The sequence below is a fragment of the Calliphora vicina genome, chromosome 3, assembly GCF_958450345.1.
Source record: "Calliphora vicina chromosome 3, idCalVici1.1, whole genome shotgun sequence".
Taxonomy (NCBI): domain Eukaryota; kingdom Metazoa; phylum Arthropoda; class Insecta; order Diptera; family Calliphoridae; genus Calliphora; species Calliphora vicina.
The window spans coordinates 109,853,797-109,881,476 of record NC_088782.1 but is presented as its reverse complement, the minus strand read 5'-3'; positions in this window follow the sequence as shown (position 1 = coordinate 109,881,476).

The window sequence follows — 27,680 nt, the reverse complement described above, 5'->3', positions numbered from 1 at the left end:
GGCTTAACCAACAAAGTCTTGTGAAGGGGCGGTCCTTGTGGCAATGGCCTTCGACACATCACACTTTTCCAAGCCATCCAGTGACGCCCAAAGCAAGTCCCTTAAAAACCTGAGGAATTTAGCAAGAAGTTTCTCAGGGTAGTTACTATTTAACTACTACTTCAAACTCCCCTCAACACCACAACGAGTGGAAGCTGCATTCAAGCTATCACGTAGAATCGATATGATTCTGTTTCAACAGAATCAAAGCACTCAATTAGAATGAAAAACTAGATCAAGACTAGATGCTAATGTTTTAATTACTAGATCCAACCAGTCACTTTCAAATATCCAACAAGTCTACATAATACAAAGGTTCTTCCAATAGGGACTTCCTAACTTTAACTTTTGATACCGGGCTATAATGTTGAAGCTATATTGCATAGTGGTAAATTAATTTTTGGCGATTTTTTTAAGAAGTTTGAGACCCGATGTGACCAACTTTGAGGGGCTACGCAATGGCCTCCATTATCGCTAGGAAGCTGAACAAACGTAAATCAACTCGAAAACTCTTCAGCTCAAACCATGTGGAATTTCGTAGCAATATATCGAATAATTCCCAAGATACCGGATTATTTCCAAAAAAAAAAATTTCTAAACCACTGTGTATTGTCGAATCAGCGAATAACTATGTTTTGTCAAATCACCATGGACTGACACAGCGCACAGTGGGGCAGAATCGAAATTTTTTGGAAATAAATCTGGCATTTCTAAACGGCTGGTTCGATCGGGATAAAATTTGACGTGACCGTAGCCAAGGAGTATTCGAGTTTAAGTTATTAAAATGGATCCTACAAATGCTCCAGGGGCGGCGTTATGGGGGCTCAAAGTAGGGTACCTTCGACATGTACAATTTTTAAACACGTGCCATTTTTTTGTTTCCCATCCTATTTCAAAGATTTTTATATTTTTGGAAAGCGCTCGGCTAGGTCTTGAAAAAACATGCTTGCATGTGCTATTTATATCTTCCAATGTTCGAGTTATAGTCATTTAAAAATTGAAATTTTAAAATTTGGCCATACCTTGGTCCGGTATTTTAAAAATATAGGGCATAATTTTGGACCGAATGGACTCGACTTTTTTTTGTTAGTTAGACAACTAAATTATAATTTATATACAAAAGATTTGAGGTCAATATCTCTTATAAAATTGTTTTAGTATGAAAAAGTGCAATATTTCTGAAGGACGGAGTTTTAAAGTGGCATATTTTTGAATCTAATTGAGATATTGACTTGAAATTTTTTTTGTAAGACCAAAAATTATCTTGTCTAAACAAAACAATATAGCTCGGAATAAATGTGTATCAAATTGTTCCTAATATTTGCAATCCTATTAAAATTTAGATATAAATTTTAGTTTTAGAAACTCAATAAATATGTAATATGTAATAAAAGCTTTATTTATTAACGAAACTCAATGAAGTTTTCAACGTTTTTAAAGTTTGTCAAGATCAAAGGGAATCCGGCAATTCCTAAAAATTGGAACGAAAATCCCAAAAAATTGTATTTTTTACAATTTTGCCTATAGGGTCCACATTTCCTTCGGGGCTGGGAAAATACTTTGGCGATAAATAGGGAACACACCAAGGTTTCCAAAGCTGTTCCGTTTTCTGATCGCAGCTTTGGGATTTTAGAACATGTGGAACAAAGTAGAAATTTTGATAAAAAAATAGGTGAAATTCCGAAGGACGTAGGGGCGACATATTTGAAAAGTGGGACATGTTTTTTATAGCAAAATGTTCTCCATTAAGATATCTTACAGAAAAACATAAAATTGTTATATGTTCTTAAAGAAAGTTTTTTTATATAATAATAAAAGAGTTAAGCCCAAAAAACAGCAAAAATCTACTATTTTTTTAATATTTAAATTGAAAATCTTTTATTTTTGGATCAATAAGAGATATTGACCTCAAATTGTTGTCTAAAAAGGTCCAAAATTACGCCCTATATTTTTAAAATAGCGGACCAAGGTATGGTCAAATTTTAAAATTTCAATTTTATAATGCCTATAACTCGAAAATTAGAAGATATAAATAGCATATGCCAGACCTAGCCGAGCGCTTTCCAAAAATATAAAAATCTTTGAAATAGGATGGGAAACAAAAAAAAGGCACGTGTTTAATAATTTTACATGTCGTAGGTACCCTAATTTGAGCTCCCATAACGCCGCCCCTGGAGCATTTGTAGGATCCATTTTAATAACTTAAACTGGAATACTCCTTGGCTACGGTCACGTCAAATTTTATCCCGATCGAACCAGCCGTTTAGAAATGCCTGATTTATTTCCAAAAAATTTCGATTCTGCCCCACTGTGCAGCTTTCAACAACACATGCAAATGATCAAATTGTTTTATCTGTTCTTTTTTCATCAAAAAATCATCTTTAGCGATGAGGCCAGGATGAATGGTTACGCCAACAAACTTAATTCAGGAATTTTGAACAATACCAATACACATGAGAATCAAGAGCGTCCAAAGCATCACAAAAAAATTGTTGTGGATTTTGGTTGGCTTCGTCATCTGTCCATATACATATATTTGAGAACGATGTTGGCCAGGCCATCACCGTCAACGGTGAACGTTATTGTTCGATGATTACGAACTTATTTTTGCCTGAATTTGATTACGGCCACATTGTACATTCTGCATGAGTGATTTGAGGGTATGATCATTTCACATTGAGGTGATGTGAACTGGCCAAGGAGATCTTTATCTAGTGGGGTTTTCACAAACCACAGCGGCCCTCAAAGCCAACATAACATGCCATCAATCAAATTCAGCCAGATTTATTTCAGAATAACAAATTTTACATTATTTTATAGAAAAGGTACGACGCTTTTCTCCCAAATTCAAAGATCACTATATAATTAGCATTTTCATTGATTAATTGCAATTAATTTATTTCATACATTTTGATGCATTCAAACCCATTTCATTTTTATCACATAATGGCTTCGTACAGTGTTTGAAACCATTATTTAAGCCTTTGGTTGAAACGAATTTGTATTTTAGTCTTATATTTGAAGATCTGTTTAAATAATTTTGCAGCACACAACACGAACGATCGTACAAGTTTACGAATCTCCAACTTATGTTCGAAAAATCCTCCAATCTAACACTATTCAAGTTCAGACAAATCTTTTCTCCAGTTCAAATTGAACAAAATTAATGATTGCAATAATAGTTTTACAAAAATAACATATTCTGCAGATTTAATATTTTATTTTTATATAAACAGAACGATAAGTACATCTTTCGCAATATAAAAGGGCAATTTTTTCGATCATTGCTGCTCATATGTCATGCATAACACGAGCAATGCTAGCATCCAAGGCGTCAATTGTTGCTGGTTTATAAGCAAAAACCAGTTATTTTCATGTTGCCCTATCGAGAAATAATCGAGGGGCGCCAATTGACAGGTCCATTTCCTGAAATCTTGTTATCGCATAATTTGGTTTTCAATAAATCGATGGTTGCGGTAGACGTTTAACACTTAGCGCCATTCTGTTGAAACCTCATCTCGTCCAGATCAGTGTTATCCATATTTTCAAACTACAAACTATTGATCATTGATCTTCATTGATCATAATGGTCACGATCTTCATTGACCATAACGCTAGCTTCGGATTAATTTTTGAAGAAACAATTCCGTTGATAGCACTAGCATCTAAACCTTGCTGATTGGTTTCACTTCATAAGCAGTAATTATGTTTATTAACAAACCCGTTAAGTCACACATTTGTCACATCTCTGAACACAATGTTGCGATAGAACAGTCGTCTATAAATTGCGCAAATCAATGACTGATTTTAAAAGTTAATTCGGATAATTTGGTAATATTGTTTAAGCGTCAATATATTCACGATGATTTCAGAGTATACTGATCATAAATGTCAAAAAGTGAGAGCAGTATGAGTTTTAAATAATTAAATTTACGAAGTGTATCCCCAACAGAAATCTAGTTTTGTCTATAAAAATGTTATTGACTATAGTGTTACAATTAAAAGTTTTTAAAGACTAGCTCTTCTAAGAACAATAAAAAAACGAGCATTGTCATAGTGGATAAAGCCTCCCCTATTCAAAAATCATCTGCCCCACACGTTTCTCAAAACATTTCCTTAAAGTGTCATTTATGTGCATTTTGCTCATGTCATCTCAGCAGTTCGTTGGAATACCAACTCATAAAAAAAACATAAATAATGAATTTGATTGGCCTTGTTTAAAAGATTTAAACATTAAAGTATCACGTTCCTGGAAAATAAACACACACATATACTTGAAGAAATAATTACACTTAAGGATTATTACATGAAAAACTCCAGTTATAACTAAAGGCTAACAAGGTTTCAACCAAAAAAAAAAAAATCAATAGATTAAAAATCTTAGATAACAAGATTGACCAAATTGAAGTTTGAGGGTTATAAGCAGCAGTACCCTTTTAAAATCAAGATACAAATCTTTGATTTGGTTTAAAAACAAGAACAAAACGTGATCATGGTTGGCGGTGAGGGTAGAAATGTTCTTCCTGCTGCCCAGCTTCATTCATTTTAAATGATACATGATCGGTAGAAACAAACAGCAGCCATGGTTTTGTTGTTTCTTTTTTCTGTTTTTTTCTTCTACTTTGATTTGAAATTAAAAATAAATATTGAATATTGTTTCCATTGATATTTTTGTGTTTTAATCGAAATCTTAAGAACACACATACTCTTTACTCAAAGTAATCTTTGGAATTCCTTTGAATTCTTTTGGTTTTTTTAGGGAGTTTGTAGAAAAAGATCAGAATTATATATAATTTTGGTTTTTAATTCGAAACCACCATATAATTTAAACAATTTTTGAAAATATAAAATATGAATGGTTGAAACAAATGAGCAAACAGCCAACTAAAGCACCTGTCTTTTTTTTATGAAAACAATCAAATGTAGGTAATAAAGTTATGGGTGATCATGGTCGGTTTAAAGATTTCACTACAGAATTTCTAAAATTTTTGTAGAAAAAGTTACATTGATTCAGACTAAAGTTGTTCTGGCACAGACAACTTTTCTATAGAAAAAGTTGCTCTGGTTACAGACAACTTTTCTATAGAAAAAGTTGCTCTGGTTACAGACAACTTTTCTATAGAAAAAGTTGCTCTGGTTACAGACAACTTTTCTATAGAAAAAGTTGCTCTGGTTACAGACAACTTTTCTATAGAAAAAGTTGCTCTGGTTACAGACAACTTTTCTATAGAAAAAGTTGCTCTGGTTACAGACAACTTTTCTATAGAAAAAGTTGCTCTGGTTACAGACAACTTTTCTATAGAAAAAGCTGCTCTGGTTACAGACAACTTTTCTATAGAAAAAGTTGCTCTGGTTACAGACAACTTTTCTATAGAAAAAGTTGCTCTGGTTACAGCCAACTTTTCTATAGAAAAAGTTGCTCTGGTTACAGCCAACTTTTCTATAGAAAAAGTTGCTCTGGTTACAGACAACTTTTCTATAGAAAAAGTTGCTCTGGCACAGACAACTTTTCTATAGAAAAAGTTGCTCTGGCACAGATTCCAGACAATTTTTCTATAGAAAAAGTTGCTCTGTTCCAGACAATTTTTCTATAGAAAAAGTTGCTCTGTTCCAGACAATTTTTCTATAGAAAAAGTTGCTCTGTTCCAGACAATTTTTCTATAGAAAAGTTGCTCTGTTCCAGACAATTTTTCTATAGAAAAAGTTGCTCTGTTCCAGGCAATTTTTCTATAGAAAAAGTTGCTCTGTTCCAGACAATTTTTCTATAGAAAAAGTTGCTCTGTTCCAGACAATTTTTCTATAGAAAAAGTTGCTCTGTTCCAGACAATTTTTCTATAGAAAAAGTTGCTCTGTTCCAGACAATTTTTCTATAGAAAAAGTTGCTCTGTTCCAGACAATTTTTCTATAGAAAAAGTTGCTCTGTTCCAGACAATTTTTCTATAGAAAAAGTTGCTCTGTTCCAGACAATTTTTCTATAGAAAAAGTTGCTCTGTTCCAGACAATTTTTCTATAGAAAAAGTTGCTCTGTTCCAGACAATTTTTCTATAGAAAAAGTTGCTCTGTTCCAGACAATTTTTCTATAGAAAAAGTTGCTCTGTTCCAGACAATTTTTCTATAGAAAAAGTTGCTCTGTTCCAGACAATTTTTCTATAGAAAAAGTTGCTCTGTTCCAGACAATTTTTCTATAGAAAAAGTTGCTCTGTTCCAGACAATTTTTCTATAGAAAAAGTTGCTCTGTTCCAGACAATTTTTCTATAGAAAAAGTTGCTCTGTTCCAGAAAATTTTTCTATAGAAAAAGTTGCTCTGTTCCAGAAAATTTTTCTATAGAAAAAGTTGCTCTGTTCCAGACAATTTTTCTATAGAAAAAGTTGCTCTGTTCCAGACAATTTTTCTATAGAAAAAGTTGCTCTGTTCCAGACAATTTTTCTATAGAAAAAGTTGCTCTGTTCCATACAATTTTTCTATAGAAAAAGTTGCTCTGTTCCATACAATTTTTCTATAGAAAAAGTTGCTCTGTTCCAGACAATTTTTCTATAGAAAAAGTTGCTCTGTTCCAGACAATTTTTCTATAGAAAAAGTTGCTCTGTTCCAGACAATTTTTCTATAGAAAAAGTTGCTCTGTTCCAGACAATTTTTCTATAGAAGAAGTTGCTCTGTTCCAGACAATTTTTCTATAGAAGAAGTTGCTCTGTTCCAGACAATTTTTCTATAGAAGAAGTTGCTCTGTTCCAGACAATTTTTCTATAGAAGAAGTTGCTCTGTTCCAGACAATTTTTCTATAGAAAAAGTTGCTCTGTTCCAGACAATTTTTCTATAGAAAAAGTTGCTCTGTTCCAGACAATTTTTCTATAGAAAAAGTTACTCTGTTCCAGACAATTTTTCTATAGAAAAAGTTGCTCTGTTCCAGACAATTTTTCTATAGAAAAAGTTGCTCTGTTCCAGACAATTTTTCTATAGAAAAAGTTGCTCTGTTCCAGACAATTTTTCTATAGAAAAAGTTGCTCTGTTCCAGACAATTTTTCTATAGAAAAAGTTGCTCTGTTCCAGACAATTTTTCTATAGAAAAAGTTGCTCTGTTCCAGACAATTTTTCTATAGAAAAAGTTGCTCTGTTCCAGACAATTTTTCTATAGAAAAAGTTGCTCTGTTCCTGACAATTTTTCTATAGAAAAAGTTGCTCTGTTCCAGACAATTTTTCTATAAAAAAAGTTGCTCTGTTCCAGACAATTTTTCTATAGAAAAAGTTGCTCTGTTCCAGACAATTTTTCTATAGAAAAAGTTGCTCTGTTCCAGACAATTTTTCTATAGAAAAAGTTGCTCTGTTCCAGACAATTTTTCTATAGAAAAAGTTGCTCTGTTCCAGACAATTTTTCTATAGAAAAAGTTGCTCTGTTCCAGACAATTTTTCTATAGAAAAAGTTGCTCTGGTCCAGACAATTTTTCTATAGAAAAAGTTGCTCTGGTCCAGACAATTTTTCTATAGAAAAAGTTGCTCTGGTCCAGACAATTTTTCTGTAGAAAAAGTTGCTCTGTTCCAGACAATTTTTCTATATAAAAAGTTGCTCTGATGCAGACAACTTTTCTCTAGAAAAAGTTGCTCTGATGCAGACAACTTTTCTCTAGAAAAAATTGCTCTGATGCAGACAAATTTTCTCTAGAAAAAATTGCTCTGATGCAGATAACATTTTGATCTAGTGCAGACAACTTTGCTCTAGAAAAGGTTTATCGTATCCAGACAACTTTTCTCTAGAAAAGGTTTATCGTATCCAGACAACTTTTCTCTAGAAAAGGTTTATCTTATCCAGACAACTTTTCTCTATAAAAAGTTGCTCTGATCCAGATAACATTTTGATCTGATCCAGACAACTTCTGCACAGAAAATATCCAGTCGTCTTTTCTTTAGTTTTTTATGCGAAAATTCTATCTATTTTATATTCAATAATTCATAATGTAGGGTGCTCAAACAAGAATTTTCTTAAAAATTATACTTGCATATTGTACTACATCATCTGAACCACGTATTTTTTTCATTCCACATCCTATATCTTGAATAATAATCATGCAACATTCATAAATGTCTGCATACACACACTTCAAATGACCAGTTGTTGATTTTTACCTGCTGTACAGTCAATAATTGTGCGCATGGTCGACTATTAAGGGATCTTATTTGGTTTCATACCATAAATAAATCCTCTTACAAACAAAAGATCACTTGAAAAAAAAACTCATTTCAATTTTTGTTTTTAAATAAGAAGATTTTGTTATTCATTCTTAAGACTAGCAATGAATTTCGGCCAAACGCCAGATGACTTTTGACCAAAAAAAAAACTTAAATTTTATTCAGTTCTTTTGTTTTTCAGCTGCTGTGGCAGTTCGCTCCTCCTGCTGATTTTAGATTTCTGTTTTCGTTGCCTTTAAAATGTTGTGTTTTATAAATGTTTGCTTGAGAATTGATGACGACAGGTTAAACAATCTGCAATCTGTTTTTTAAATAAGGTATTAGATGTTATTTTTGTTTTACGAAACAAAAATAAAAAACATTGTTGTTAGTTTTATTAAATATTCGTTAAAATGAAAATGGGGTTTTTCGAAGATTGACGTTAATCGTTTAAATTGGAACAGCTGAATATGTCAGTTATTGTTAAATATTTGGTGGTTAGAAGCCATTATATGGTGAGGATCTTAAAGGATGTTTTTTACTTAGAGTTTCATGCGTTTAATATTGGAAATAAATGTGCTGATCAGTTGTTAATTATCTTAAGGCTTAATTGATGTTAAATTTATTTGGTTTTTTATGGCATCTAAATATTTATGTATTTAGCTACTATTATTAGTGCTTAATTAGTCCATGAAAATGCTAATCATTATGTACGAACATGATAGGTTGATAGTAGTTTAATGAAACTGAAAACATATTACACACAGGAATGCGGTATTCGAATTAAAAATTGGTATTCAATATGATAAAAATTGTAGGAGGCAAGTTTAAAGGAAGTGGAAAGGACATTCAAAACTTTGGAAATGAATTATTCATTAGAACAAATGATTGTAACAGGGAGTATCCCCAGCTTATATGAGCCAATGAAACTGGAACGAGTCAAAATTTAAAGAAAAATATAAAAATGAGGTCTGTGCGAAGTATCGTAGAAATACTTTGGATTGTTTTAGACGAATACGATTTTTTATTCAGAAAATCTAGATTTGAGATAGAACCAATTCGCTTTTGTCTTGTTGAAAACCACAGAGAGATCAATATTGAATACGTATCAGACAGATGGAAAAATGGGACTTTAAACTATGTTAAACTGGGAGAGATATTGCTCTAACTGCTGAACCCTTTCGATAGACAACTATGAAATCAGCCAGTGGGGTTCACTGTCAATTATTCAAGTGTCAACTAAATCAACAGCCCTCTTGCCTATAAAAAATTCCTAAATTCCTCAGCAGAAGCATTAATGTCTTAAACCTGGCTAGTATAAAATTCATGACAAAAATTCAATGTAAAGTTCAAACCATAGTCAATTAAAAATTTGCTTCAATTGTAGGTCTTTCATAGTTCAAGTTTAGCTTCAATCTTAGAAATTTTACAGTTTAATGTTTGCCTCAATCATAGGTAGTCATACAGTTCGATTTTAGCTTTAATCGTAGGTCTATTTAAAGCTAAATTTTTGCTTTAATAGTAGGTCTGTATGTTGCTCAATTTAAGTTTTAAGCATTGGTTTTATATTATTTAAATTTAGCTTCATTCATAGGACTTATGTTGCTCAATATTAGCTCCAATCGAAGGTCTTGCTGAAGCTCAATTTTAGTTTCAATCCTTGGTCTTTACGCTGTTCAATTTTAGCTTCAGTCATAGGTCTTATGTTGCTCAGTTTTGGCTTCAGTCGGATATCTTTATGTTGCTCAAATTTAGTTTTAATCATAGGGCTTCTATAGCTCAGTTTTAGTTTCTATCATAGGACTTTGTGTTGGTCAATTTTAGCATCAAAAAAATAGGTCTTCTGTTGCTCAGTTTTAGTCTCAGTCGTAGGACTTTGTGTTGTTCAATTTTAGTTTGAATTCGAGGTCTTTATGTTGTTCAATTTTAGCTTCAATCGTATGTTGCTCAGTTTTAGCTTCAATCGTTGGACTTTGTGTTGTTAAATTTTAGCTTCAATTCTAGGTCTATATGATGTTCAATTTTAGCTTCAATCATAGGTCTTCTGTTGCTCAGTTTTAGCTTCATTCATAGGGGTTATGTTGCTCAGTTTAAGCTTCAATTGGAGGTCTTTATGTTGCTCAGTTTTAGTTTCAGTCGTAGGACTTTGTGTTGTTCAATTATATGTCTTTATGTTGTTCAATTTTAGCTTCAATCATAGGGGTTTGTGTTGTTAAATTTTAGCTTCAATTCTAGGTCTATATGATGTTAAATTTTAGATTCAATCATAGGTCTTCTGTTGCTCAGTTTTAGCTTCAATTGAAGGTCGTTTTGTTGCTCAATTTTAGCTTCATCCATAGCGGTTATGTTCCTCAGTTTTAGCTTCAGTTGGAGGTCTTTATGTTGCTCAGTTTTAGTTTCAGTCGTAGGACTTTGTCTTGTTCAATTATATGTCTTTATATTGTTCAATTTTAGCTTCAATCATAGGGGTTATGTTGCTCAGTTTTAGCTTCAATCGGAGGCCTTTATGTTGTTCAATTTTAGCTGCAATTGTAGATCTTCATATTGTTCAATTTTAGCTTCAATCATAGGTATTCTGTTGCCCAATTTTAGTTTAAATCATGGATCTTTGTTTTCCAATTTAAGCTTCAATCTTAGGTCATTATGTTATTTAAATTTATCTTCAGTTGTAGGCCTTTATGTTATTCAAATTTAAATTTTAGATTAAATTGTGCATCCTTATGTAGATCAATTTTAGCTTCTGTCGTAGGTCTTTACGTTGTTCAATTTTAGCTTCAATCATATATCTTATATTGCTTTAATCGTATGTATTTATATACTTAGTTAAAGTTCGATAATGATGGTATTCATTGCAATTCTAATACCTGAAACAATTGGCCATAAATTTGTCGGTTAAGCTAAGTACAGTAGGAGCATGGATGTCTGATTGTACCGGCCATGCGGTAAGTGTATATTATATTCGAGTTAACATTAACTACTGCACTCCCTTACCCTTTATTGACAGATGATTTTCTCTGTTGATGGTGGTCGAGTTACCTTCTTCTAGGGACACGTTTGTCATCTGGGTGGTGACTTCTATATTCCCCATTTTCAGAAGGGGTGTGTTTCAGGCAACAGGAATAATGTAGTGTAATCCGAAATTGCAGCGATCAACAGGGCGGTACACTGGATGAAGTTCTATAGGTTATTTGGTGTGAATATCCGAATCTATACTGATAGTAAGCCTATCTAATCCTATCTAATGTCTACTCGACATCCAGATTGGTACATTAATGCCGGGTATCTCTTAACGAGATGGCGAGAAATTCTGGAGTTATTATGGATGCTATTGTTGATGAACTAGCTAAAAGAGGCTCACGTCTACAAGTTGATGAGATTGATCTTCTGGTCGGTTTATCGCTATACAGCATATATTATTATTGGAGTCTGCTTAGCTCAGATGTTCTAATCTGACAAACTGCTCTATAACGAGGCTCACATGGACCGTTTTTGACATTCATAGGTAAATGTCCCTCACGGGGCTATCACAGGCTAGGCTGCTAGCTCTGATATCAGTGCTTACTGGGCACTGCTTGATTGGAGCGCATGCGAGGAGACTGTACACTCCATTCAACAACTTCTGAAGATGATGATGAAACGATTGAACATCTCCTCTGTCTTTGTCCAGCTCTGTCGGGGGCTCGGACTTCGACAATAGGTAGTCATTTTTTGCACGGGCTAGCGGATCTATCTACTGCGGATGTCAGGAAGATGGATTCGTGCTTCAGGTTGGTTTGGCACTGAACACATTTCTGACATGTGAAAGACCTCTTGAGGACCTGAGTATGATCCTTAGGGTATCACAAAGGGACCAATTCATGGACTTAAGTGAGTTGGTTATTACTGGCTGCTGAACCTAATACCTTAACTAATTGCGAACTGTTATTATTATTTCCTTTTATGATCCACAGTCGAGTAACCAAGACTCTATTTGAATATATCTATCATTTATCTTCCTTTATCATTTGCTGACAACAACTTTCCAATTAAATGTATGTTTCCAACACCTTTTGAAATATTAACAAATTTTAATCATCCTACTCCACCACCAACCAACCTTCCTCCCTCTTTACAAATCTACAAAATAATTAGAAAACAAAAAGTCAATTTTAATAAAAGGTCATTTATTTTCCAAAGACAAAAACCAACAAAAAAACTCCACTTAAGTTTTATTTTCATTTGAGTGAAACAAACAAATAAAATAAAAAAAAAATCGTAATAAATTCCACAACTTTGCGCCTCATCAAGTTGAATTAAACAAACAGTCAAATTGTTAAACACAGATCTAAATCGCATAAGAAGAGTGTTAATAAATACCCATAGTAGTGGTGCGAGTAGCAGTCAGTTGGCGAGACTGTAAATTTTTAAGTGGGGGAATGCAATTGAAACTGAACATGTGGTGTTATGAGCTACAAGAATTTTATGTTTCTTTTTTTTTTCTTTTTTAAAACAAAATCCCCCAGGGTAACATACGCACAATATTAAATACAAAACAACAAAAAAACCCTCCCAAGGAAAGCATCCCTTTTGCCATATTTTTGTAAAGTAGAGAAATAAAACAGCAAGTGCAATGTAATTTTTCAAAGTTTTTTGCTGCTATTTTTATTTAAGTTGTAAAGTAATTTTTATGCAAAAGGAAAGAAAACTGTTACCTCGAATGTATTTATTTTAGAAATAAATGTGAGTGAGTGGAAGAATGGTGGTGACTCATGCTGTTAGATTTTGAGGAATTCCTTTTCATTTTTATGCCATTGTATTTTGTAGCCAAAGTTTTTTGGCAAGAATTGCCTAAGCCTATGTAATCCTCCAAAGGGAATAAAATTGGACGTTGAAAAACGTTTATGGAATTACAAAGTAGTTGAAGAGAAACCTGAAAAGAAAAGAAAAACAAAATGTTACCAAGTTTCTTGGCATATTTTTAGGCATTAAAGCTGGAACATATTTTTGCCGGTAGTCTTTACATAATTTCTATGTAAAATTTACCGGCTTTTTTTGTGTATTATTGTGGGGATTTCCTATTACTTCTTTTGTTTTCAAGGTCTTGGCCAAATAAATGCGTGGGGAGTTTTTCCAACAACCCAAACAAGCCACCCTCTTTTATGGCAATCTTGGAGCGGGGGGGCTTTACAAAATAATGACTATGATACGGATGATGATGATGACGAGAGCATCATACGCATTCATAAGGGTGTTGAACTATAAATTGAACTTTTGTAACATTTATTATTAGACTACTCCAATACACCACCCCCCCCAGAAATGTTTATAACTGTTCATATAAAATAACGCTGACAAACCTGCCTGTGATTGCAACCCTTATTGTCTGATGGCTCCAATAATAAATTAAATTTGAATCTTGCCAAGATTAGCTAGATTGCCTTTATAGAATGAGTAATGATGTATGAATAAGTATTTTGGATTTTTGTGCAAATGAAATGTAATTTAAACGTAATATGTACTTGGTTTATGCAATGGAAATGAAAGAAATAAAACATTAAAATATATTTAATGAATTCATGTACGTTTTAGACCATTTGAATGTAAAATTTATGATATATTGCCAGGATTAGCCAGAAATTTCCTATTACAAAACCTATTACTACTCACATTACCAGGTAATAATTCAGAAATTTCCAACTGAATTTTAAAATTTTCTAATTGTATTTTATAATATTCCATTTATATTTAAGATGTTTCCATTTCTATTGGTTGTAGACTTAAAAATGCGGGGTTTTTTTCAAACATTTGTTCAATATAAATTTATTCAATGCATTGCTCATTGTTAGCTATGACCTTTTCCCATCTTACTGGTGACCTATAGCTTCAGAGCCAAAAGAACTGACCACCTTTTGAGGCCAAGCACGAATCAAGCCGATTTCAGATTATCTATTGCAAAGAGAGCATTTTCTAGCGATCGAAACAAATAGTAGTCTGACGGGGCAAGTTGTGGACTATAAGGCGGGTGAAAGACAACTTCCCAAACACTTCTTTTTAAATATTTTTTAACAGATATTGCAATATGTGGCCGAGCATTGTCATGATGTAATATTCGGCCAATGCTCTCTTCAAATGAATCAATTGTGTTCGGTACAGGTTCTGATATCAGCAGCTCATAATTTGCTCACACCAAATACAGATAAATACTTTAGCACCATGGATATTTTTCATTCGTATCGATTCGGCTATTTGAACGGGCTTCAATATGATCTCTTATGTTTCGGTTTATTTTAGTGGATCCATTTTTCATCGCAAGTAATGATTCCCTGCAAAACTGATTTTCTTTTATAGCGTTCAAGCAGCATTTCGGACATGCAGAATCGTTATCAAGGTCTCTCGGCTTCAATTCGTATGGCACCCAATTTCCCTGCATTTGGATGAATTCTGCTACTTGCAAACATTTTAAATTGCTGCTTGAGTAGCTCCCTATGATTTTGAAAGCTCTTTTTGAGTTTGATAACAATCTACATGGAGTAATGCTTACAATTCATGGTCTTTTTTGACAGGCCTGGGCAAGTTTTGTGTCAAAATCCCCACTTCTGAACCGTGCAAACCATCTCACGCACGTTGTAACCGATGGAACACATTCACCATAAGCTTCGGTGGGAAAACATTGTGCTTCACCGGTACTTTTTTTAAAATTGAAGATGTAAAGCAAAAATTCCCGCATATAACGCTTTTTTCGCTCAAAATACGATATTTTCGAAGCAAACCAAAACTTTGTTGTTTACACCATAGAGAAAACACATAGAGCGGAAACTCTCCTGTCAAATACCTAACTCAGTTGTCAAAAACCTAAGTGGTGAGAATGTATTAGTAAAAAAACTATGTGAAAACAAAAACAACACTCGTATGTGTAACTTTGTTGAGTAATATTTTTTGTTTGAGTTTTTTTCGAGTTTCCGCTCTATGTTCTCTATGGTTTACACTATAATGTTCAATAACGAAGTGAGAATAAATTACCCTTCAAAATTCAGATCCGCCATCTGAAATGTCAAATTAGTTGAAGAACTAACAATAAAATTTGCTTTTAACGTGAGAGAGTTCAATAGGGAACCTAATTGAGGATAGACGTTATTCCAAAAAGCCAACGCTTGCTTAAGTAGTAGGTGCAATAGGTAACTACAGAAAACAATAAAAAATTGACAATATTGTTACGAAATTGTACATGAATTCAAATATAACGATTTTAAATGCTGATTTAAAAGTAGCATAATGCTTTCAAATAACAGTGCTGTAATAGCAAACTGTAACATATCTGTGGGCATTATTAAATAAAAGCTTTCAGTTGACCATTGATCGTAAGTTGGTAACGCTGTTTGAATTCGAATATTCAGTTAAAGAACAAAAGTACACCACAGATGGCGTATGATCTAGAATATTCGGCAGTGTTATAAATAGTGGCAGAGGTTGCAGTCGTTAGTGAGTTTATCAGAGACGCTTTTCGAATAAACATCAACTGAGTGCCTTAAAGTGTGTTGTGTTTTTCAAGTAAATTCGTGCACATTATAAATTGTGTTTGTATTTCTGAGAATTTATAAACGTGTATAAAAAACATTGAGTGGCTATTTAATTCTGTGGTTGTTGTACATTTTGAATAAATAAAGAGTTGTTACAATTTTTAAACTACTAAACGGCTTTTATTTGCAATCAAAATTATCCGGTTTCTTTAAAGGAAATAAACCAACGCTTTGAAAAGGTTAAAACGTAACAATATTTTGAGGCAATGCAGCAACGTACTCTGATATTTATGGATGGAGGCCTGCAAACTTCTCACTGATACTCACTTACCGTGATCAATGTCTTTGAACCATTATTAAAGAGTGATTGGCAGGATATTCATTTCAGGGTGGAGGGTTCGAAGCCAAATAAAATTCATGTCATAGTAATCATCTTGTCAACAGGGGTGTGAGACACTGTTGAGAATTTAAAAATCTAGTCTCCTGGTCTTCCACCTGTCAGATATTTGATATTAGATTACGTTGAGTTTTATAGCAAAGGCTTTGAGCAAGACTGAACAGCAGCCAATGCGAAGAGACTGATCAGCATCAGCTCGATATTTTTAAAAGAATCTAATCATTCCTTGAATTCAGGGACACTGAGTTCTTAGCAAGAGAATTCAGTGTGCTGTCCCCTGAAAATAGAAAATACATCACTCTCTATGTTCTATTTACTAGTATTTACACAGCCTATATCCGATGGCAAATGAAATAGAACTCTTATGTATGGACAGGGTGAAGGTCCATATCTATGAAAGTTATGTTTCCAAGTGGTGTTTTTCTTAAGGCTGATAGAACTTTCGAAAGGGCTAACTGCCAATCACACTATCAATTTTTATCATTTATGATCAGTATACTCTGACAAATCATCAGGAATAGATTGACGCTTGAACAATGCTACCAAATCATCCAAATTTTCTTTGAAAATCAGTCATAAATTTGCACATCTTATAGACGAATGTATCGTCGGAGATCGCGTTACGGTCAATAAAGATTGTTACCGCACCATTATCAATCATTTTTTGAACCTTTTTTGAATTTTTGAAAAGAACCTGTCAATTGGCCTCCAAGGTCGAGCGATTTGACAGCTCCCAATTATTTCCTGTGGGGCCACGTGAAGTCACTAGTTCATGCTGATAAACCAGCAAACAATTGACGCCTTGGAGGTCAACATTGTTCATGCTATTCGTGACAAACGGCCATCAATGCTCGAATAAGTGTCCCAAAGAATAGCCGCTGTGGCTGTATGCCCGAAATCATTTTCAAATATTGATTTTTCGTATAATTTTTTTTTACTTTTTTACTTTTCTTTTTTTATTTTTACGATTAGAGTAAGTTCGGGTAATGTGGTATAGGCGGGTAATGTGGTATAGCTGTTTTTCTCTAAAACTAAGAGCATAGGAGTAGCGGTACCAAGCTTAAAAGTTTTATGATCTCAGAAAATTCACATTGGGTGAGTTTACTTCATTTTTGCAGGTCATGGAAATAGTCAGTTGTAAAAAATCAGCATTATCTTATGGAAGACTTTTTTTTGTGATCTGTTAAAAATTAATTTTTTTCTACAATCAGATGTTTTAATCTTCATTAAATTAATTTTAAAGTCAAATGGGAATATTTTGCTACTGAAGAACATATGTAACAATATAGTATATTTAGTGTATATGTTTAATTTTATAATAATTTCAATAAACCACGTGATCGGCTAATGTGGTATAGCTAAAGAATTTCAAGCAAATAATATGCCAAAGAAATGTGAAGTGTGAAAATGGGCAGCGGAAGATTTGAAGAACGCTATCTGAGCTATTAGAAACAACAAATATAAATTTTTTCGCATCAGTCATTCAATGTCTCCTACGAAGCGAAGAATGTATTGAGGAGCTTCTGGTAAGCTTGGTCAGCCGCCAACTTTAACCGCATCCATTAAAGATGATTTAAATAAAACGCAACTCATTTACAAATTAAAATACTATGTATCGGTTATGCGGTTTGGTATACAATATTAAAAGAACATGGTGTACCACATTACCCGCCAATTTTTTCAATGGCTAGTTTATGGGCTTTGTCTCTTTTTCCCAAATTTCTCTGAAACTTGATCTTAAAAGACTTTTTTACTTTCATGGATGTAAACCTAACACTTGTAGTAAAACACCAGCTGAAAACTGTTCCAATCGAATTAAGATTCTAAAAATTATGGTCAAATAAAAAATAGGTATACCACATTACCCGAACTTACTCTACAAGTAGAGTAGAGGTCATCTGCTGAGTGCTGGTCCAAGCTAGCAATAAAGAAATACACTGTGACTGCTATTCATCATGTGAAGTCGTTGATTGAAATTCACTGTGTATCGACATTCAAGGAATCTTCGATAAAACGTTATATAGCTCAACTGAAAGATGTTTCCAACTTAAAACCGAAAGATGCAGAGACTGTTATCTAAAGTATGACAGTATCTTGTGGATCTTGGTCATCGATGAAGTGCTAGAAAAAAAAATGTAATACACCGCACATATGATTATGCCGACGATAAGCTCATATCTGTTTCTAGATGAAAAAACACGACGATTTGAGGAAGTATGCAGCTTTCTGATAAAATAGGCTTTCACTGAATTGACAATCTTTGGTAGATCGAAACTCACACCATTGCGGAGCGTATATATAAATGTCATGGAAACTATAAAGCAAAGAGAACGATTAGTTTCAAAAGAATTCAGAAATCTCCAGAGGCATTTACAGTATATCCTCTAATGTTGCGATGGAATTTTGAAGATCTTATACTTAGCTGAAAGGAATCAGTTGGATCTGGAGCTTGTTGGCAGGAAAATGTTGCTATTTTAAGAGAAGATTTAATCTATCATCATTCATGTTAATAAGTGATTGAGGACAAAATGGAGAGGCTTGAGAATTTTTGTAATGTCTTATATCCAGGCTGTAAAGTCTTAAATTATCCGAAAAGTTTACAACATTTCAACAAGTTTTCCTCGTTAATAGTTTTATTTCAAAACTTTAATTTCAGCTTTTTACCAAATTTTAAATTTCTTTGCCTTTCTTTAATACTTTATCAGTTTGTTCTTTAACAGCTTAATTTAATTTCTTACCAATTTTATGTACATAAAGACCACTTATCTTAACAAAATGCTACTTTGGAAAAGTACATATTATCAAAATCCTTAAAGTTGCTTAGCAGTAGTCTTTAAACAATCTAGCTACACTATTAAATTCTATTTTCTAATACAGATTTATTTCATTTTATTTTTGCATTCATTGCTTTATTTATTCTATCCCCCATTTGCCCACTTTTCTATTTTTCTAAATTCTTTTTTCTATTTTTTTGTTAAATTTAAGCACTTCTCTTTTAATCTATTAAACAAACACATTAAAAGGAAAATTTCTTTTATTTTTTTATTTTTTTTGGAAAAGTATTAAACTCCAATCTTGCTTTCTTTATACGTTATTTTTTCCAATACAGATTTGTTTATTTTAGTTTTTTGTTTGTTACTTCTACTGGGATAAAGAAATAAAAAGCCACCCCCTTTAAGTCTTTAGAAAAAAGCGTTTAAGAATCTAGAATTGAAGTGTTACAATGAAGATTTTGGTTTGAAATAAAATATTTGCAAATCTGAAAAATAAACATTTGAAAATTGTTAGTCGTATCAAAGAGAAAAGATTTAGGTCAACAAAAAGTAAAACAAGTACGAAAGTATGGTCGGTCAAGCCCGACCATATAATACCCTACACTAAGTAAAAGAGCAAAAAAAATGTTTCTTTTAAAATTTCAATAATTTATATATTTGAGTGATTTTCGGAAGTGGGCCTTATATGGGGGCTATGACTAATTATGGACCGATCACCATGAAATTAGGTCGTGTGATTTATGTCTATATGGAAGTTTACTATGTTGAATTTTGTGAGTATACCAGCATTTTTAAGCGATTTATGCATGTTAAAGTGATTTTCGGAAGCGGGTCTATATGGGAGCTATGACTAATTATGGACCGATCGTAACAAAATTTTGTGACATGAATTTTGTGTATATAAAACTTATTTGGAGCGGAATTTGTGGAGATACATATATTAATTAAACATTTATGACCGATAAAGTCCAATTTCGGGAGGACATTTGTATGGGGGCTAGTTGAAATAATGGACCGATTTCAGCCAGTTTCAATAGGCTTGGTCCTTGGGCCGAAAAAATAACATGTATTAAATTTCATCGAAATATCTTCAAAATTGCGACCTGTACTCTGCGCACAAGGTTTACATGGACAGCCAGCCAACCGACCAGACGGACGGACGGACATCGTTTAATCGACTCAGAAAGTGATTCTAAGGTGGGCGTTAGACTAATATTTTTGGGCGTTACAAACATCTGCATAAACGCATAATACCCTCCCCACTATGGTGGTGTAGGGTATAAAAACAAGTAAGAGAGCTATATTCGGCTGTGCCGAATATTATATACCCTTCACCAAATTGTACTTCAAAATACAAATTTTAAACATTTTTAGGTAAACAAAATTTATTGCTTTTTTCCAAAGTTGTTTTTTTAAATTTTAAAATTTTTTTATTTTAATTTTTTTTTTAAATTTTAAAAAAAAATTCTAAAAAAATTTTTTTTTGTTTTTAATTTTTTTTTGGTGAAAAGAAAAAATTCGGGTTAAAAAATATTTAATTTTTTGGAATTTTTTTTTTCGAATTGTTATTTCAAAATCTTATTTTTTTTAAATTTAAAATCTTATTTTTTTTAAATTTAAAATTTTTTTTTTAAATTTTACAAAAAAAATTCTTTAAAACAATTTTTTTGTTTTTAAAATTCGTAAAAATAGGTAAACAAAATTTATTGCTTTTTTCCAAAGTTGTTTTTTTAAATTTTAAAATTTTTTTATTTTAAAAAATTCTTTAAAAGAATTTTTTTGTTTTTAAAATTCGGGTTAAAAAATATTTTTTTTCGATTTTGACCCATTGTAGGTCCAACTATGGTTACTATGGAAATATCTATCATTAGATATCCATATTGTCTATATTAATAACTTAGTAATCCAGATATAGGTCAAAAATTGGTCAAAAATCGAGGTTGTCCTGGTTTTTTCCTCATAGCTCAGCCATTTGTGGACCGATTTTGCTGATTTTAAATTGGAAACTTTTAGAAAGCATGCCTGACAGATTTGGATCCCGAAGATATCTGGGACATGGCTTAATCGACTCTGCTATCTATAAGGATCCTGAATATATATACTTAATAGGGTCGGAAATGAAAAATGTAGAAATTACAAACGGAATGACAAACGTATATACCCTTCTCACGAAGGTGAATGGTATACAAATTTAGCTGGGTTGGAAAATAAAATTGTTTTCTATTGAATTGTAGCAACTACCGTAACCGTTAAGCTAACGTTGCCGAAATAACTGGATATCTACTGATCTTCCCAACGATTTATATAGAAATTTATACTTTGGTGAAGGGTATATAAGATTCGGCTCAGCCGAATATAGCTTTCTTACTTGTTATAATTACTATATACCATCTGCATTACCGAGAAGTAGTTAAGTAATGTCTGGCGCTTACAAATATTGTAGCTGGCTAACTACATTATGTGACATTACAAATAAGGTAGAATTGTGGAATTGTGTTGTGTCTAACAGAGATTAAGAATCCATTTCCTAATTATTTCTTTAAAAATCCATTTGATTTTTATGATTTTTACATCTATTGTCTTCAATTAGACTTTATTATTTTGGTATATTTTTCTAATTAAGCAAATGTTCTTTATAATTAAAGTCTGGTTTATATTTTCTTCCGTAACACAACATTTCAGTTGAAATTTATGGGAATTTAAATTGCTAAATAAAGTAAAATGAGGGAGTCTAGGAAGACGCCGCGGCACACGTGTATGACACAAGTTGTTTGAAAAATAAAAAATAATTTTTAAAAATAAAAACCAAAACTTTATTTCCATGCTGCCAAAGTCATTCAAGTACTTGTGTTCGTATCATTTGTTATCTTTTAACAAGGTTTAATTAGCAAAGACTAAAAATACCACCCTCGTTTGTTGCACAAACAAGACAACACAACACTATAATGATGCAGCAAGTGGAAACACAAATGTAGTGCATACAAATTATGACTATTAAAACTGGAAGCATGCAGCAAAAACCACATTGCAAATTGAGCCAATAATTAGCAGTCAGGAACGCGAGCAAAAATTAAAAAAAGAAAGAAAAAATATACTTCATTTAAAATAGATTTCCTTGGCTAGACTGAAAAGTCAGGGCGCACAGAATTAAAAAAAATATAACGAAACACCCACTGTCTCTGTTAGTTAAGGAGATACTTAAATAATTATAAACAAACAAATGAACAATGTCTGGCTGCCAGCCTCATGATAACTCATCATTAATCATGTTGCAAACAAGTGAAATTTTCAACTTCTTAAAGGGGGTGTTGACAACACTATAGCCGGCCAGCCATCATAATTTGACAAACACTTCTCTCTCTCTCTCTCTCTCAAACCTTTTCTAGTTATATTCTGATTTTTACCTACAGTGTTCTTAAGTAGTTGCACATTATTTGTCTGTTTGCTAAAATAATTCCTTTTTTTTCAAGCTGTCTTCTATATAGCGAGCAAACAGTCCTTTTTAACACTACAAAACTCATTAAAAAGTTAATAAAAATCCACCTTTTTTCCCAGTATTTCGTTTTCAGCGAATAAGTTTTTTAATTGCAATTTGTTGAAAATTTATGATGAGTTTTGTTTTAAACTATGAAACACATTTGAAATACTTACAAAAAAACAACATCTTTTTCATAACTTAAATAATGAAAAAAGAACTTAGCAGAAGTTAAAGAAAGAAAAGGTGTTAAATTAAACACTATAAAATCAAATTAGCAGAGTTTTTGTGGGGATGTAATGGTAGTAATTAAAGTAATTTAACAAAATGTTCATACAAAATAATCTGAAGTTGATTAGTGTTAGCATGACTTTTGTGTTTTTTTTATAGAGTGCAGTAACTGAACCGACAGTGTGACAAGGAGAACTTATACCAGGTGGTGGCAAATTCGGGAAAAATGGAAATTCGATCGAATTCATAAAGTGTTTAGGCAGTTTGAAATTCTAAACAATGAAAGAGTTGTTTTGAATGTCAAATTCCCTATATAAAAAATGAATAAATTCAATCGAATTTGCCTAAATATGGCACTGCCACCACCTAATATAAATTCGCCTTGAAGTGCAATAGTTGTATTGTTTCATATTACCATGTTTATTGCAGACTAAAGCGATTGACAAACTGTGGACTTACACTACTATACACTACGAAATCTCTAGGAATTATTCTGTCTAAATTATCAGGGACAAGGATAACGAGATGAAGCCAATAGTTATACCCTTCACCATCGTGAGAAGGGTATATATAAGTTTTCATTGCGTTTGTAATTTCCACAATATAATTTTCTGACCCTATAAAGTATATATATTCTGGATTCTTATAGATAGCGGAGTCGATTAAGCCATGTCCGTCTGTCTCTTGAAATCAATTTCCAGATATGTTCGGGATCCAAATCTTCAATAATTCTGTCAGACGTGCTTTCGAGAAGCTTCCTATTTAAAATCAGCAAAATCGGTCCACAAATGGCTGAGATATGAGGAAAAAAACCAGGACAACCTAGATTTTTGACCTATATCTGGATTACTAAGTCATTAATATAGTCAATATGGATATCTAATGATAGATATTTCAAAGACCTTTGCAAGTATATAAGACCATAGTAAGATGGACCTACAATGGGTCAAAATCGGAAAAAAATTGAAACCGAATTTTTTTTTCTTAAAAAAAAAAATTAAAAAGCCCAAAAAAAATTTTTTAATTTAAAAAAAAAAAATTTAAATAAAATTCGAAAAAAAATGTATTTTGTTTACCTAAAAATATTTAAAATTTGTATTTTGAAGTATAATTTGAAGGGTATATGAAGACTCCGTACAATAGGAATGTATTTATACAAATAAGTCGAAATGTGGGTAAGATTTGGTGGTGGAGCGGGCTTTGAAGTGAGGTATTCATTCAAATTCCCATATTAGTTTATTATTCTTCATCAGGATAAAAATCGTTCAGGTACTACCAATTTTTTGGAAATAAATCTATAATTTCCAACTGCCTTATTCGATTGATAAGAAATTTCACATAGTTTTCACTTTTCTATAGAAAAGTAAAGTTATCGATAACTTTTCTATAGACAAGTAAAGTTATCGATAACTTTTCTATAGAAAAGTAAAGTTATCGATAACTTTTCTATAGAAAAGTAAAGTTATCGATAACTTTTCTATAGAAAAGTAAAGTTATCGATAACTTTTCTATAGAAAAGTAAAGTTATCGATAACTTTTCTATAGAAAAGTAAAGTTATTGATAACTTTTCTATAGAAAAGTAAAGTTATCGATAACTTTTCTATAGAAAAGTAAAGTTATCGATAACTTTTCTATAGAAAAGTAAAGTTATCGATAACTTTTCTATAGAAAAGTAAAGTTATCGATAACTTTTCTATAGAAAAGTAAAGTTATCGATAACTTTTCTATAGAAAAGTAAAGTTATCGATAACTTTTCTATAGAAAAGTAAAGTTATCGATAACTTTTCTATAGAAAAGTAAAGTTATCCATAACTTTTCTATAGAAAAGTAAAGTTATCGATAACTTTTCTATAGAAAAGTAAAGTTATCGATAACTTTTCTATAGAAAAGTAAAGTTATCGATAACTTTTCTATAGAAAAGTAAAGTTATCGATAAGTTTTCTATAGAAAAGTAAAGTTATCGATAAGTTTTCTATAGAAAAGTAAAGTTATCGATAAGTTTTCTATAGAAAAGTAAAGTTATCGATAAGTTTTCTATAGAAAAGTAAAGTTATCGATAAGTTTTCTATAGAAAAGTAAAGTTATCGATAAGTTTTCTATAGAAAAGTAAAGTTATCGATAAGTTTTCTATAGAAAAGTAAAGTTATCGATAAGTTTTCTATAGAAAAGTAAAGTTATCGATAAGTTTTCTATAGAAAAGTAGAGTTATTGACAATTTTTTTGATATGGTCGCAAAATATTAGCTATAAAATGAGATTGAGCTTAATTTCCCTAAAATCACTGTATTTTCAAATTATTTAAGATTTAAGATAATTTTTTTGTACTTAAAATAGATTTTTGGTATGAAATATGAGTGATCACAGATTGAATATATTTTCTCTAAAATCAAAGTATTTGAAGTTCACACACTAAGTTTATTTTCCTAAAAATCAAATTATTTTCAAGGTTATTAACGATTGAAGCTATTTGAGTTTTTTTTCACTAAAAATCGAAAAACAGATTGATTTGCATTCGAGTTCCAAATAACACCTTGGGTGCCCCGATAGCCCAGTCGATAGTGTGCTGAACTGTTAATCTGAGGGTTGCGGGTTCGATTCCCGCCAGAGACTCTGGGTGTGTCTGCAGACTAGCAAAACGCTTCGCAGTTTGTGTTTATTTTTTTTTTTTTTAAAAAATATAATTTTTGTATGACTGTATACCAATATTTAAAATTTTAAATAAATTTCAGTGTCGTAGAAGGAAGTCTAATTAAATATTTATATATCTGTGTCAATTTATAGTTAACCTTACCAAAAAAGTACCAAAAATAAATAAAATGTGTAATAAAGTTTGGTACCTTTTGGAAATTCGAAAAGGGTAAACATTTTAATTTATAAGGTTACCGAATTTATGCATTTTTATACCCTAAACTTTTGAATTTCCAAAAATCACTTTCTAGGGGATATACATAGAGAGAGGAGAACGTATAGTTAAAATTGCATGTTTCTACATTTTGGCGTTTGGGGTGGACGATGTTCTTATAAAGGCTAAGAATAGATGGCGTAACTTAGACACATGTAAGGCGGTCAAGTTAATAAATTCATGGGCAACTACATATTGACCAACCTTGGTGTAGTAGCCGGGTCTAAACTTAATGACCTACTGAGATATCTCACGGCTACAGGTTGGGTCTAACAAACTCGACATTCTGATATACATTACGATGTAAACGATATTACATCTGAGTGGTGTGGTCTTGTCAAAACGGGGTCCCTTTGACTCTACTTGATTGTTCGCGCGCTGTGAACCACGTAAACCAACCAACCAATATCCCGAATATAACGACATGTGTGTAAATTATGTATTGACATTTCGAGGCCGGTCATTCGATAGGTAGGCATGCCACCAGTCTACCTTTCAATGATTAGTGTCGCAGCTGGCTAGATCTTGGAAAAGATGTGACTGGTTTTCAATTTATGAATTTTATGAAGCGTAAACGTACTATCGGGAACTATCAATGTGGATTCATATCGAGTCATATCGAGTCTACCTGATAGCCACAATAATATCTTTGAAATCCTTAGAAGTTATATACTATATAATAGAGGAATATAGAATTTCTGATAGACTGATTTGAGCTTAATTCTTTAAGATACTTAAAAATTTCTTTTAAAACTCTAAAAACATTCCAGCTGCAATACAACTCAAACTTGCCCCAAACACGTGCATCTTCATCCAAATCCAAAACGAGACATCTTGCACCATTTCATTTCATCTTTAAAATCTCATAAATTTTAAACTAAATGTTTTGGAACCCATAACATGACAAACAAAAACTTCAAAATATTCATTTATTTATAAGCACACAACATTAATTATTTTTTTCAAAATCGTTTTCTAATTAAGAAAAATGTTCTACAAGGCCACCATAATTAAATCAAAGAACAAATTCAAGTTCAATATAAATTGTGGATGTCTGTTCTTAACAAAAATGAAATTAATTTAATAAAATTATTTAAAGCAACCGAAAACGAATGTCACACACATGTTTTGAAATGTGTGTCTGAACAATGCAGGTGCTGCACTCCAAGAGGAAAGACAAATTTTTAAAGATGTTCAAAAACTGCTAGCTGCATGTTGCTTTGGCAGTTTTTGAAAAATGTATTTAACATAAATTTTAAGTAATTATGGGTGACAAAGAAATGTCAAACATTACAAAATTAATTCAAAAATACAGTGAGTGTTTTTGAGGCAAATTCCTAGTCCCCCCAAACACAAGTGATTAAATTTGTCTTCCAATTGTAAAAAACTTGGTAAGTGTGATAGAGAGGGAGGAAGGCAGAAATTTTCAATTAAACTTCCTTATTGTTTCACACTTTTAATTTCCTGTCTTCTATTGTCTTTGTACTTACGAACGAACACACATACTTAACCTTTGTATGCCCCAACACTCCCCCCTTTGTGCATAATAGTTTTGCTTTTTTCCTCAATCTTCCAATATCAAACTATACACATGTCAGGGCAAATACTTTGTCATTGTTGTCAAAAGTACTTGTATGCAGTACATACAATTGAGGCAAGGAACTCGTACTATACGAGTAGGTGTCATTACACATCCATATTACATTCCATACGTGTTAATGACAAACTTAACCTTTAAGCAACTGAATTCAACACTTTTTCATTGTCTAGTTCCTGCCACAAGTTTCACTCATTCACTTTTTCTTCTTGCATTTTTTTTTTTGTTTTTTGAAATTTCACTTTTATTAATGAAAAAATTCTTAACACCACAGGCTCCCTTACTTTGCACACTTCCTCATATAAATGCATGTAGTAGTACATGTACGAATGTATATATATGGTAGTGTGTGTGTTTTGGGGATACATGTCAGTTTTATTACACCCTGGGGATATATACTTTTTTTTTTTTTTTTTCTGTGCACTCGTTTGTGCCACAAAACAAACGAAAGTCAATATTGGTTGGAAACACCTTTTAGTTTTAAATAAGTTTTGAATTAAATTTACACATGAATGCTTTTATAACAGCATAGTTGATTTGGTTTTATTTTATTATTATTTTTGTATGAAAAATTTTTAATTTTTTATTAAATCAAAGCAAATACATGA